The sequence below is a fragment of the Octopus sinensis genome, linkage group LG3 (genome assembly GCF_006345805.1).
Source record: "Octopus sinensis linkage group LG3, ASM634580v1, whole genome shotgun sequence".
Taxonomy (NCBI): Eukaryota; Metazoa; Mollusca; class Cephalopoda; order Octopoda; family Octopodidae; genus Octopus; species Octopus sinensis.
Genome location: NC_042999.1, coordinates 153,390,731 through 153,406,702, shown reverse-complemented (window position 1 = coordinate 153,406,702; position 15,972 = coordinate 153,390,731).

Below are 15,972 nucleotides of genomic sequence, written 5' to 3'. Positions count from 1 at the left end.
TCGATTCAGACTGGCCATATTTGACATACGATGCAATGATTGATTGTGTGTGTGTGTGTGTGTGTGTGTGTGTGTGTGTGTGTGTGTGTGTGTGTTGTGCGTGAGTGCGTGTGTGTGTGAGTGTGTGTGTGTTTGAGAGAGAGAGAAAAGGAAAGAAACAAACAAACAAAGAAACAAAGAAATAAGGAAAGGAAGAAAGGAAGAAAGAAAGAAAGAAAGAAAGAAAGAAAGACAGAAAGAAAGGAAGGAAGGAAGAAAGAAAGAAAGAAAGAAAGGAAGAAAGAAAGAAAAGAAAGAAAGAAATAAGGAAAGGAAGAAAGGAAGAAAGAAAGAAAGAAAGACAGAAAGAAGAAAGAAAGGAAGGAAGGAAGGAAGAAAGAAAGAAAGAAAGAAAGAAAGAAAGAAAAAGAGATGAATTTGTCATCTTTTTGATTGTAAGAAAAGTGAGCCAAGACATTTTCAATAATACCTCAAAAATGTCTCTGCTGAATCTGTACCATAAATTCAATAAATAACATCCACATAGGGAGTTTTTCTTTTGGTAAGTAATATCCTTTGTGTTCCCTTGTAATTGACTGTTTTATTGGCCCCCATCGTCGTATCCGTGACCCCTGAAATCTTCGATTCAAAGATATTTTTACTCAATGTTCCTTTTATCGGGCTTGCAATCTCACAGCTTGTTTTACGAAAACTGTTTTCAAAAGACAGAATTCTTTTTGAATTTTAAATTCACAATCTATAATTTGAAGGCAACATTTGATATATGTTGTCTGTTCGACATATATGTGGAATCAGGGGTCGTATCAATTATTATTGAACAGCGGTATTTTGCTTTTGATCTTTCAGAACGTGTCTCAAAACGAAGCGAAGAGGAAGAGAGAATTTAATTTATCAAGAGATAAATAATGTGACTAACCTTTTTTCCCTTTTTTTCTTACTTTTCTTTGACTTTCCTAACATAGATTTCAACGACGGGTTCCCACTGAGACAAAAGCCAAACCAGGCGAACGGTGTTACCTAAGTGAACCTTGCTGATCAGATAAAAGGTACAACACAGTGCTAATTCCCTTTCACTGGAAAATTAATACTTGTACTTGAAGCGGAATTATTCGGGATGGGTTGAGCCGGCTCCGAGCAATAAGTTCACCATGTCTCTAACGGATGCTAACAACAGCTGACGATCGGCCCTAATATTCCAGCGGTTAAAATAATGCTTGTACCTGCAGCCTAAAATCCATCTTGTAAATTTGACATATATCCAACAGGGAGAGCAAGCACATTGGATAGCGTGGACGTGGTAACCGTAGCTGTTATTCGTTGCTGAGGAGTAGAGTTCATGTTTGGAGTGTCTGCTGGAATACAAATTCACATGTTGTCCCCGATCACATGCATATACACTATGGAATAGTGTGGTCCGTAACAGCTCGTCTTGCTGTCGATTGTCGACCGTCGCAGAGGATTCGCTAACCAAATTACCTATTTCTTTACTACCCACAAGGGGCTAATCACAGAGAGGACAAACAATGACAGACAAACGGATTAAGTCGATTATATCGACCCCGGTGTGTAACGGGTACTTATTTAATCGACCCCGAAAGGATGAAAGGCAAAGTCGACCTCGGTGGAATTTGAACTCCGAACGTAACGGCAGACGAAATACCGCAAAGCATTTCACCCGGCGTGCTAACGTTTCTGCCAGCTCGCCGCCTTTGCTGACCAAATTACCGCCGATTATCAGAGCTGGCGTAGCCTGGATTTGAAGTAGGCATCACTACTCCGGGTTTGAGTAAGCAATCAGGTGATTCCACTTTCTTCAAAATCCCTGGAACTCCCGCACTTGAGATTCACCACTGGATGTAGTTTAAAGTCCTACCCAGGACACAAAGTTTGTCAGTTCAGTTAGTCTCCTCTTTAATAATTTTGCTTATGCAGAAAATGTCCTGTACATTTGTTTGAAAGAATTCCTTCTTCAAGATCTCTCCGTGGTACGTAATTCGAAGTTATGTCGATTATTACATTCCTGCTGAGAGATTTTATTGCAAGTTTTTCCTTTTTTTTTCTGTGATAGACCACCCTTTTTCTGTTGTCATAACTGATACCTTATTAGCCTCACTTTTAAGGCAGTGGGCTGGCAGAATCGTTAGCACGCCGGGTGAAATGCTTTGAGGCATTTCGTCCGCCTTGTCGTTCTGAGTTCAAATTCCGCTGAGGTCGACTTTGACTTTCATCTTTTCGGGGTCGATAAAATACGCACCACTTTTGCACTGGGGTCCATGTAATCGACTTGCCTCTTCCCCCAAAATTTCAGGCTTTGTGCCTATAGTAGAAACGATTATTATTATTATTATTAAGAGCGGTGAGCTGGCAGAAACGTTAGCACACCGGGCGAAATGCTTAACGATATTTCGTCTGTCTTTATGTTCTCAGTTCAAATTCCGTCGAGGTCGACTTAGCCTTTCATCCTTTCGGGGTCGATAAATTAAGTACCAGTTACGTACTGGGGTCGAGAGGAATGCTGTGATCTCGGTCACTTGCATACCATGGAAATGGCTTATCGTGTCAATGAATTCTAGGACACAAGACGCTGATGTCTGGAGCGTTCATCTTCCCCAAATGAGTTGATAGCTTAAACAAAATATAGATTGCTTCTTGCCAATGTCTCAGGTATTTCACTGTTGTGATTCTTGAGTTTAAGGATGCCAACTAGAAGACATTATCGCTCGTTATCTGTTGGAAATATTTTTGGACAAAGGAATATATCCTTTCCGCATTCATTTTTCAGTGTCTCCTGGACTTCATAGTATTAAATGTTCAATAACAGATCAATCTTGTGTATAATTGATGTTCTCTTTGTTACGGATTCTTTGTAAGTTAGTTGCATTCCATTCACGTTCTGGTTTGATTTCTCTTTGGTCGCTACAGATATTTTACGATCAGCAGTTGGTGACAAATTCAAAACAGAAGGCAAAGAATATGAACATAGGCGTAGGTGCGGGTGTTTGGCAAGTAGTTTGCTTCCCAACCACATGGTTCCATGCTGGAGCACCGCCTTTAGCCGAACAAATCGACCCCAGGTCTTATTCTTTGTAAGCCTTGTACTTACTGTATCAGTCTTTTTTGCCGAACCGCTACGTTACGGGGACGTAAATACACCAACATCAGTTGTCAAGCGATGGTGGGGGGTTGGGAAACACAGACGCACACACACATACACACAAACAAACTTACACACACATACACACACACACACACACACACACCACACACACACACATATATATATATATATATATATATATACGACGGGCTTCTTTCAGTTTCCGTCTACCAAATCCACTCACAAGGCTTTAAGTGATATTTTGTCTCATAATTGTATGTTAATTTTTGGCGTTCCCGCTGATGAGAACTTAGCCTAACAAATTGTTTTATTTGTTAATTAAAGTTCGAAATCTAGGTCCGGGAGGTAAATATTGTAAATGTTTTTATTTTTCATTTCCTTCGAAATTGCTCTAAACCGTGGTTTGGATTTTGACTCTTCCTTCTAGCATGTACGATGTCCTGTTAGGGTAATTTCTTTTGTGTTTAAATGTACACTAATTTTATAGGAATATATATATATGACGGGCTTCTTCCAGTTTCCGTCTACCAAATCCATTCGTAGGGCTTTGGTCGGGCAGAAGCTATAGTAGAAGACACTTGCCCAAGGTGTCAGGCAGTGGGACTGAACCCGGAACCACGTGGTTGGGAAGTTAACCTCTTATCCTCGCGGCCACGTCTGCGCCTATACATGTATACATATATACTTATACACATTAATATACATACGTATGTATGCATGTTTGTGTATGTATGCATGCATGTATGTGTTTGTATGTATGTACGCATGTATGTATGTATGTATGTATGTATGTATGTATGTATGTATGTATGCATGTATGCATGTATGAATGTATGCATGTATGTACGTATGCACGCATGCATGTATGTGTGTATGTATGCATGTATATAAGTATGTATGTGTGTGTATGTATGTATGTGTGTGTATGCATTTATGCATGCGTGTATGTATGCATGCATGCATGTATGTATGCATGTATGTGTGTGTGCATATGTATGTATCCATGTATTATGCATGTATGCATGCATGAATGCATGTATGAATGCATGTATGTATGCATGTGTATATATGCATGTATGTATGTATGCATGTATGTATGTATCTATGTATGCATGTATGTATGCATATATGAATGCATGTATGTATGTATGTTTGCATTATGTATGTGTGTATGTATGTGTGTATGTGTATGTGTGTATGTATGTAATTAAATTAATCTACCAATCCTTCTCTAAGCTGTACAAATATTACATTTTTTTCTCTTTTACATCGTTGCCTAATATTTGATTTGCTTGTTTTTTTTTTAGCTTTTGTTGTTTTTTTTTTCTGAAAGCATGAAGTGTGGGTGGGATGGGTTGGGGCGAATAGCTGTTTGGTTATGTCGCCTGGAGGGTGAGTGATAAATGGATTTATAATCACTATTTGGACTTCGTTGAAGAGAGAGAGAGAGAGACAGAGAGAGAGAGAGAGAGAGAAGGATGGATGGATGGATGGATGGATGGGGGAAAGAGGGAAGGAAAGGTGGAAGACATTACAATTGATGGCTGATTACTAGTTCTGGTGGGTGGGAGGGAGGCGGGGCCAAAGAGTGGATGTGACAGGTCAGAAAGGAGAAGGAAGAGTAAGAAGTAAGAGATGGACAGCTTGTAGGGGAGGAGGAGGAAAAATAAGAAGGGGCAGGAGGTGGAGGAGGGGTGTAAAGTGGATGGAAAAAAAAAAAGATGAGAAGAAATGTGTTGTGGATTGGATTGCTGGAGCAGATTCGCTGGGGCGTCGAACAAAATCTGAAGGAGTTCATTTAAGCTTTGAGCTCTGAGATTCGAGTTCGAAATTCATCCGGGTTCGATTTTAAAATAACGAACTGCCACACGTCAAAAACTAGTTTCGTTCTGGTAATATGAATGTATTAACAATCGCTTGTCCTTTAACCTTTAAATTGTTTCAGTCATTAGACTACGGCCAGGCTGGGGCACCGCCTTGAAGAATCTTTAGCCGAACGAATCGACCCTTGTACGTTTTTTCTAAACACGAGTACATATTCTGCTGGTTTCTTTTGGTGTAAACACCGGTTGTAAGCGACAGTGGGGGACAAAAACACACAGGCGTACATTCACACACACATATTGCTTTATATGTGTGTGTGTGTGTGTGTGTGTGTATAAACATATGCATACATACATACATATATATATATATATATATTATAATATTATATATATATATATATATATATATATATATATATATATATATATATCTATATATATATATATATATATAATATATATATATATATATATGATTATATATATATATATATTATATATATATATATATATATATATATATATATTATATATATATATATATTATATATATATATATAGTAAATAAACAGGGTGTGCGTGGCGCTACATGGATTATCAAGGGTTGAATAGACAAAACACAAGGAGAAAAAGTTAGACGAAAGAGAAGCACAACGGAAATAGACGGAAACTTAACGGACAAGAAATTTAGTCAAAGACACGATACGCGGAACATTCGCAGGTGAGTTTTCCTCGTCAGTCAATGACCCAAAATATCACAGTGGTTTCGCGCCATTACCATTGAGGCCACTCAATCTTGGAGGTGCAAGTGCAGTTATTAAGCTACTGGGCAAAAATCTACCGAATGTATACTAAGACAGAAAGAAACAAGACATTATAGAAATACAACAGACAAAGAATTATGCATATATATATATATTTCTTTACTACCCACAAGGGGCTAAACACAGAGGGAACAAACAAGGACAGACAAATTTATTAAGTCGATTACATCGACCCCAGTGCGTAACTGGCACTTAATTTATCGACCCCGAAAAGATGAAAGGCAAAGTCGACCTCGGCGGAATTTGAACTCGGAACGTGACGACAGACGAAATACGGCTACGCATTTTGCCCGGCGTGCTAACGTTTCGGCCAGCTCGCCGCATATATATGCATATATATTATGCACATATAGCAGTACGAAGCTCCTTATGCAATAATTTTTTGTATTAAACTGGGCAAAAACGCCAAAGAAACTGATGAAAAGCACCAGATTGCTTACGGAGGTTCAAGTGTGGTAGAGAAGAGGAGGTGAGACACGATGAGTGATGTGGGAGGAAGAAGGAATGTCAGAATATGGTTAGGAAAATTCGCAACTTTTTGGATGAAGACAGTCGTGTGTTTACAATGACAATAAGTATACAGTTTGAGGTTGGTATGGCAACTGTACACATAATTATTCATGAAGAACTGAGCATGTGCACAATTTGTGCGAAGCTTGTTCCCAAGATGATCAGTGACGGACGGAAGGAAAGATGCTTTGGTGACAGCAGGGAGGTGGGTGAGTTGCTTACTTCTAAACCAAGATTACTTGAGTTTCTAGTGACCTAGAGACAGAATGCCCATTGGAAGCATCTTGGTTTCACCAGTCCCAAGAAAGTCAGTCAAAGCAAATTCACTGGTAAGTTCATGAAAATCCGTTTTTCGAGAGTAAGGACATCATCTGCATTCACAAGGTCCGCTCTGGCCAGACGGTCAACAGAGTAATTTGTTGGAGGTTTTGAGAGAGTTCAGGAAAGTATTTCGTCCCAAAAGGACAGAGCTCATTCATCCGGGTCGGTGGCACCTGCACCAAGACAAGGCACAACTCCATCTTGGCAACCAGCTATTTGAGAGAAATGGGTACCAAAACCATCCCTACAGTCCCTACATCCTGCTCCCTCAAGACTTTTAGTTGTTCCCCAGGCTGAAGAAGAACCGCAGGGGTAGTTGTTTTAATGGCATCGAGAAGATGAAGGAGGCTGTGAAAATGATCCTAGAAACATTCACTTTGAGGATTTCCGTAGGGCCTTCATGATGTGCCTGAAACCCTACGGCAAATGTGCACAGGAATCCAGAACATCCATTTTTGAGAATTACAGTTTTGTACTTATTCAAGATAAATGTATGTCTCCCTCGAAGAAGTCTCAAAACTTCTGGAATGAACCTTGTACACACACACACACACCACACACACACACACACACACACCACATATATATACACGCGCATAACATGTGTGTGATTATATATTTATGCATACATGTATATAAGCATGTGACGTGTGTATGTGTAAATGTCAATACGATCATTTGATAGCCCATATAGGCATATATCTATATATACATATATATAAGCTTATCTATCTATCTATCTATCTATCTATCTATCTATCTATCTATCTATCTATCTATCTGTCTGTCTGTCTGTCTGTCTGTCTATCTGTCTGTCTGTCTGTCTGTCTGTCTATCTGCCTATCTGTCCGTGTATCTATCTATCTACGATCCCTATTGATCGTTTTTTTCTCTTACCCTTTTTTCCCCTTTTTTCTTCTTTTTTTCATTTCTCTTTTCTTTTGTTCCTTTTCCTTTTTTTCTTTTTTCAATTTTATTTTTTGTTCTTTTTTTCCCTTTTACGATCCCTTTTGATCGAAAACCTACGCCACCATTTTTTTTTTGTTTCTTTTGTTTTTTGTTTTTTTCATCCCCCAAAAGAAAAGCTCTACCTCGTAACTTGTCCCATCTGTGTGCAGCCCAGTGTGGCCAATAAAGAAACTTATCTATCTATCTATCTGTCTATCTATTTTTGTACGATGTATATCTGCGTATATGTGTGTGTGTGTGTGTGTTTGTGTGTGTGTGTACATGTGTGCGTGTGTGTGTGTTGTGTTTGTGTGTGTGTGTGTGTGTGTGTGTCTGTGTATACATGTGTGTGTGTGTGTGTGTGAACGCCAAGACAATCATGTGTTAAGAGCCAGCCAGCCTCTAGTAGCTATTCTTGATGTTTGTGATTGAAACCGACTGGAATTATTGTGGACAGCTGGTGAAATGACACTTAGCTTCTACCTTATCATCGTGACCATCACTGACGAGTCTATACAGGTGCAATGGCCCGTGACCGTCACCTCGAAGCTTCATCAATCAACTCACCTCTTCTATTCATTCCCTCTCTTCCTCCAACCAACCCCCCACCTCGCTCTTTCACTCTCACCCAATACTTACCCGCTTTGTCTATCTTAGCCATCTTTATGTGTCTGGTGTCTGTCTGTCTGTCTGATTGTCTGTCTGTCTCTCTCTCCCCCCTCCCGCCCTCTCTCTCTCTCCTTCTTTCTCTCCCTTTCTTTTTCTTTCTCGCCATCTCTCTCTCACTCTCTCACTCTCCTTTTCAGTTTCTTTCACTCTCTCGCTCTCTCTCTCTCCCTGCCTCTCTATTTCTCCACACACAAACACACATTCATTGATATGCATATATACATATATATATATATGTGTGTGTGAGCGTGTGTGTGTGTGTGCGCGTGCGCAAGTTTACACACACACATACAAATATATACGCATACATACATACATACAAACATACATACATACATACATACATACATACGTACATACATACGCACATACGTACAGACAGGCAGAGGGACAGACAAACAGACAGACAGACTAATTAGTAGTTTGGACTTTGGCTATTCCTTCTAGCGTAAGGGATTCCTATGATGGAAACCTTTTAATGTGTTTAAATGTACACTGTATTTTATCTGTCTATCTATCTATCTATCTGTCTATCTATCTATCTATCTATCTATCTATCTATCTATCTATCTATCTATCTATCTTTCTTTCTTTTTCTATCTATCTATCTGTCTGTCTGTCTATCTATCTATCTATCTATCTATCTATCTATCTATCTATCTATCTATCTGTCTGCCTGTCTATCTATCTATCTATCTATCTATCTGTCTGTCTGTCTATCTATTTATCTGTCTGTCTGTCTATCTATCTATCTATTTATCTATCTATCTATCTATCTATCTATTTCTATTACACTATCTATCTGCCTGCCTCTCTCTATCTCTCTCTCGCTCGCTCTCTGTCTTACATATCGGTTCCATCAGCACTCCATCCTTTACAATGTCAATCATCAACATACACAAACAACCGTACACTTCCACGCATGCTGCACACACACACACACACACAAGGCACCAGCTGTTAACCAATTCTCAGCTATGCTTCAGCTTTATAAAAATCCATTTACGCATACAGTAAACCTTTAATATTAATTCACATCTCTCTCTCTCTCTCTCTCTCTCTCTCTCTCTCTCTCTCTCTCTCTCTCTCTCTCTCACACACACACACACACATAGTGTATTGGTATCCTTACGCTATCACGTCGTATGTAAAACGTCTTAATAAAAATAAATAAATGCGCCCTTTTAAAGCCTAGCCAGGCTCATAAGGGCCCGGTTTCCCGGTTTCTATGGCGTATGTGTTCCCCAGCTGGACGGGACGCATTACTCATTTTTGCCAGCTGAGTTTGACTGGAGCAACGTGAAATGAAGTGTTTTGCTCAAGAACACAACGCGTCGTCCGGTCCAGGAATCGAAACCACAATCTTACGATCATGATGCTGACACCCTAACCACTAAGCCACGCGCCTCCACGTAAAACGTCTTAAAGGATTGCAATAAGGAGCAAATGGATATTAATGTAGCTGAAGCATAGTAATCACAGAAAAATAATTTGAAACAAGAGCACTGAGAGAGCGCAAACCTCCGCCAAGGCAACACCAACGTCCTCTCAGCCAGAGATGATTTTTAAAATGAGAATGTCTGAAATAAACTTGACACAAACGAGAATACTAAAAACGAACCCAATCGCTCTCAAAAATTAAGTAAAAAAAAAAAGCGGGAAAATAATCCAGAATCCTTGTCCGGTACTTGATCGATCCCAATGGTAGTCATAGAATGTGAAGGTAAATGTAGAAGATTTAGTAACTGTAATAAATAGTTCATCCACATCTAACACAAGCCAAAGTTAACAAATTCACCATTCAAAATAATTACAGGGAGATAACTGAGAAAGACTTGAAAGTTAACGTAAGATCGTAATCATGTAACGTAAATATAACAAATAATCCAGAATTTTTGTCCGATACCAGATCGATCCCAAAATTCAATCAGTTTGTGCCAGTCACGTGACCAGACATCTTTGAAAGTTTCATCCGGATCCATCCAGTGGTTCTTGAGATATCTTGTCCACGGACAGACAAGCAAACAAACACGACTGAAAACAATACCTCTGCCTTCGTTAAGGCGGAAGTAATAAGCTGGGCAGTAAAGAGTATAGCAATAATAAAGGTTTCTTACATAAACCAAAGGGACAGAAATTTAGTAGTTGGGGTGGGTGGGGGACCCACACGATTATATCGAGCTCAGTACGACTGGTACTTCGTTCTGTAGATCGAACACGGAAGGATATAATCACATGGAGCATAGTAATAATTTTTACTATAGGTACAAGGCCTGGAATTTGGGAGAGAGGGGAATAGTCAATTTCATCGATCCACAGTGCTCGACTGATACTTATTTCTTCAACCCCGAAAGGATGAAAGGTAAATTCGGCCTCAGTGGTATTTGAACGCAGAACGTAAAGATATACGAAATACCGCCAAGCATTTAACCGGTGCCATAACGATGGTTGTAACCGCCGCCTCATTTTTGCATTCCATCAATATTGACATTATTTTATTTTATTCTTTTACTTGTTTCAGTCAATTGACTGCGGCCATGCTAAAGCAGCACCTTTAAGTCGAAGAAATTGACCCCAGGACTTGTTCTTTGTAAGCCTAGTACTTATTCTTTCGGTTTCTTTTGCCGAGACGCTAGGCGACAAGGGCGTAAACACACCAACATCGGTTGTCAAGCGAAGGTGAGAGGAGAAACACAGATACAAACACACGCATACACACGCGCACACAAACACACACACGCGCGCACATACAAACACACACACATATACTATGGGCTTCTTTCTACCAAATGTTTATATGTGTTTACGTCCCCGTAACCTAGCGGTTCGGTAAAAGAGGACGATGGAATAAGTACTAGGCTTACAAAGAATAAGTCCATTTGTTCGACTAAAGGCAGTGCTCCAGCATGACCGCAGTCAAATGACTGAAACAAATAAAAGAATAAAAGAATAAAAGAATATCTTGAACGCTAATGACTTCAACGACATACAGTTCTCGCTGGAAAGGATCAAGTTTCTAAAATAGAGTATAAAATACAAATAAATGTTTTGGTCAAGTGGTAGTACGTCCGTCATACTAACAGAAGATGTGGACTTGGTGTCCCACGGGCAGCCCGTGACTTTTTCTATTCAACTGGCTTTTTTTTAAAAAATCCAATATTTACACGCTGTTGTATATAGTTTTATCTGCTTCGAAATTCACCTTTCCCAATAAGATATATATGGCTGTGTGGAAAAATGTCTGCTTCTCAATCATATGGTTCCAGGTTCAGTCCCACTGCATGGCACTTTTGGCAAGCGTCTTCTACAATTAACTCGGGTCGACCAAAGCCATGAGAGTGGATTTTGGTAGACAGAAACTGAAAGAAGCCTATTGTATCCCGTCATATGTATGTATGCATGTAAGGCGTAGGAGTGGCTGTGTGGTAAGTAGCTTGCTTACCAACCACATGGTTCCAGGTTCAGTCCACTGCGTGGCACCTTGGGCAAGTGTCTTCTACTATAGCCTCGGGCCGACCAAAGCCTTGTGAGTGGATTTGATAGACGGAAACTGAAAGAAGACCGTCGTATATATGTATAATTATATATATATATATATATATGTGTGTGTGGTGTGTGGTGTGTGCGTTGTGTGTGTGTGGTGTTGTGTGTGTTTGTGTCTTGTTCCCCCCCACATCGCTTGACAACCGATGCTGGTGTGTTTACGTCCCCGTAACTTAGCGGTTCGGCAAAACAGACCGATAGAATAAGTACTAGGCTTACAAAAAATAAGTCCTGGGGTCGATTTGGGCGACTAAAGGCGGTGCTCCAGCATGGCCACAGTCAAATGACTGAAACAAAAGTGTCAATATATATATATACATATACAAGGGGACACTGAAAAGTTCCTTGCTTTAAGGATATCATTAAAGGCCTGGCTGAAGGCCCATCCTTCCAAGTTCTTCTACAGGGCTTAGAAAAACTGAAGGACTGCTGCAATAAGTGTGTAAATCTGAGAGGGAAATATGTTAAATAAAATCATAATTAACTGATCCTCCTGTACTTTCTTTTATCCAAAGCCAGGAATTTTTCAGCACCCCCTCACACGCACGCACACACACACACACACACACACACACACACACACCACACACACACACACACATATATATATATGGATGTGTGTGTGTGTGTGTAGAAGTCAATGCATTAAACGATGATTAACGCCAAATTTGCTGCCACATGATCAAAGGAACTGCAGAAAACGGTCGGCGGGGTGCAGAGAGAGAGAGAGAGAGAGAGAGAGAGAGAGGAGAGAGAGAGAGAGAGAGAGAGAGAGAGAAACCTGTCTTTGCTACGTCCCTAACTCACCCCTAACTACCATTTAGCTGACCTGTGAACCACCCCTCAAAATACACACACACACACACACACCACGCACACAAATACGTGACTGTCCTCAATTTCTCTGTCCACTCAGCCGAACGTAATTTTATCGAGGAGAGCTCTTCTCTCTGGGGAGACGCAGTTTTCGTGTCTTCGATAATCAAACTCAAAAATAAACAAACAAATAAATAAATTTACAAAAAATGTATATTCAAATATAAAAAAAAAAATGGTGGTCGGAGATAAAGAAGCAGAAAATGTTGCACTTTTAATGTGCATTTTTAGTAGGAAAAAAACGCATAAAGAGCCAATGATATATATTTTATCGGGAATAATTTTGGTTAGGATCGCCTGTGGTGGATACTATGTGGAATATGATATTGCAGGCGTAGGAGTGGGTGTGTGGTAAGTAGCTTGTTTACGAACCACATGGTTCCGGGTTCAGTCCCACTGCGTGGCACTTTGGGCAAGCGTCTTCTACTATAGCCTCAGGTCGACCAATGCCTTGTGAGTGGATTTGGTAGACGGAAACCGAAAGAAGCCCGTCGTATATATGTATATATATATATGTGTGTGTGGTGTGTGTGTGTGTGTATGTGTGTGTGTGTTTGCGTGTCTGTGTTTGTCCCCTCAGCGTGTCTGTGTTTGTCCCCTTTGCTGGTGTGTTTACATCACCGTAACTTAGTGGTTCGGCAAAAAAAAAAACCGATAGAATAAGTACTAGGCTTACAAAGAATAATTCCTGGGGTCGATTTGCTCGACTAAAGGCGGTGCTCCAGCATGGCCACAGTCAAATGACTGAAACAAGTAAAAGAGTAACAGAGCGACTACACGGAAAAAAGAGTGGTGGTGGTGGTGGTGGTGTGTGTGTTTAAGTGTTTTGAAATGTTGGTGTATCTCGAAGCACATCACTTAAAGCTATAAATAACAACAGGTAAATATTGGGTTGGAAACAAATCCTTTTGATATTTACGCGTCATCATTTATAGGTTTACGTGCATCGAGATCCGCTGTTCCAATTATTAATTATTTCACGTTCCCTCGAATGTTTTAAAATTCTTATGAGGTCAACAATATGCATACATATATGTACATATTCACGCGTATATCCTCATGGTTATTGTGGATATATCTATGTGTGCGTATGCTTGTGTGTGTGTGTGTGTGTGTGTGTGTGTGTGTGTGTGGTGTGTGTTGTGTGTGTGTGTGTGTGTTTGGTGTGTGTGTGTGTGTCTGTTTTAAGTCACGTGGCTTTGTGGTTAGGGATTCCCATTCACGATCGGAAAGTTGTGAGTCTGTATTCTTGATGGCACGTTGTGTTCTTGAGCAAGACTCTTCATTTCACGTTGCTCCAGTCCACTCAGCTGGCAAAAACGAGGTGCACTTGTATTTCAAACGGCCACTTGTATCACATTCTGTCACGCTGAATCTCCAAGAGAACTACGCTAAGGTTAGGTGTATTTGTGAAGTACACATATATTGGGTTGTCCGGAAAGTTAAGGTGTGGAAGCACATGGCCTAGTGGTTAGAGCAGCAGTCTCGCGGTCGAGGGTTCGCGGGTTCGAATCTCAGACCGGGCGATGTGTGTGTTTATGAGCGAAACACACACATCTTCTGCGGAACTTCTGCTGACTCTTTCGCCACAACTTTCTCTCACTCTTGCCTACTGCATCTTGCAGCCCACCTGCGACGGACCAGCGTCCCGTCCAGGTGGGGAACCTATACGCCAAGGAAACCGGGAAACCGACCCTTATGAGCCAGGTGTGCCTCGAGAAGGAACAAACAACACATTAAGGTGGCGAGCTGGCAGAATTGTTGGCACGCCGGACCAAATACTTAGCGGTATTTCGTCCGTTTTTACGTTCTGAGGCAGATCTTGCCTTTCATCCTTTCATTGTTGATAAAATAAATACTAGTTGAGTACAGGGTCCGGTTTACTTGGCGTACCCCATCCCCCAAAACTGCTGGCCTTGTGCTAAAAATTGAAATCAATATTAATACAAACACAGATTTGGCCGTGGTCGATTTTACCTTTCATTCTTATTTCTTTATTGCCCACAAGGGGCTAAACATAGAGGGGACAAACAAGGACAGACAAGGGATTAAGTCGATTACATCGACCCCAGTGCGTAACGGTACTTATTTATCGACACCGAAATGAAAAGCAAGTCATTGGCGGATTTGAACTAGAACGTACGTTATTTCTTTACTACCCCCCACAGGGGCTAAACACAGAGAATATAAACAAGGACAGACAAAGGAATTAAGTCGATTATATCGACCCCAGTGCGTACTTGATACTTAATTTATCGAATCCGAAGGATGAAAGGCAAAGTCGACCTCGGCGAATTTGAACTCACAACGTAACGACAGAAGAAATACCTATTTCTTTATTACCCACAAGGGGCTAAACATAGAGGGGACAAACAAGGACAGACATAGGTATTAAGTCGATTATATCGACCCCAGAGCGTAACTGGTACTTAATTTATCGACCCCGAAAGGATGAAAGGCAAAGTTGACCTCGGCGGAATTTGAACTCACAACGTAACGACAGAAGAAATACCACTAAGCATTTCGCCCAGCAGGCTAACGTTTCTGCTAGCTCGCCACCTTTTTTACCTTTCATTTTTGCGGGATCGATGACGTAAGTATCGGTGTAACATTGGGGTCGATGTAATCGACTTATCTCTCACCGCCGAAATTGCTGGCCATGTGCCAAAATTTGAAACCCTAATTAATGCCAACGCCACCACCACCATCACCGGATTGTCGGTAAGACTAGCACAACACTATCAAAGCCATCGATACCAACTCACCCTCAACACCATCACCGCCAACACCAACACCAACACTACTATTACAACCACTACCACCAACACCACAACTGCTATCACCTACACCACCAGCACCAACATCGTCCGAAACGCCACTAACATCACCATCATTAAACAACGTAACTTCTTCGTGGATGCTCGGCTTACAAGAAATAGCAGCAAAGCCTTCCTTTATTCCGATCATGCTTTCTTTAAAATAAAAGAAGGGAAGGACACATCAATTTTGTAGAAGACGGGATGGCCCTGGCTGTAACGTCATTAGTTCATTTACTATGCCAGAGTCGACTTGAGACTACTACTACTACTACTTACTACTACTACTACTACAACTACTATTGCTGCTGCTGCGACTGCTGCTGCTGCGACTGCTGCTGCTGCTACAATTGCATATTTTCCAATTTCTAAAATCCTGCAACAAAATATTTCACTGATGTCGCAAACATGTCTATACATACGGTCATATCTTTATATCTAAATAAGTACAGAGAGAGAGAGAAAGAGAGAGAGAGAGAGAACGATTTTATATATACAGCAAGCTCATTGGTTATGCCATT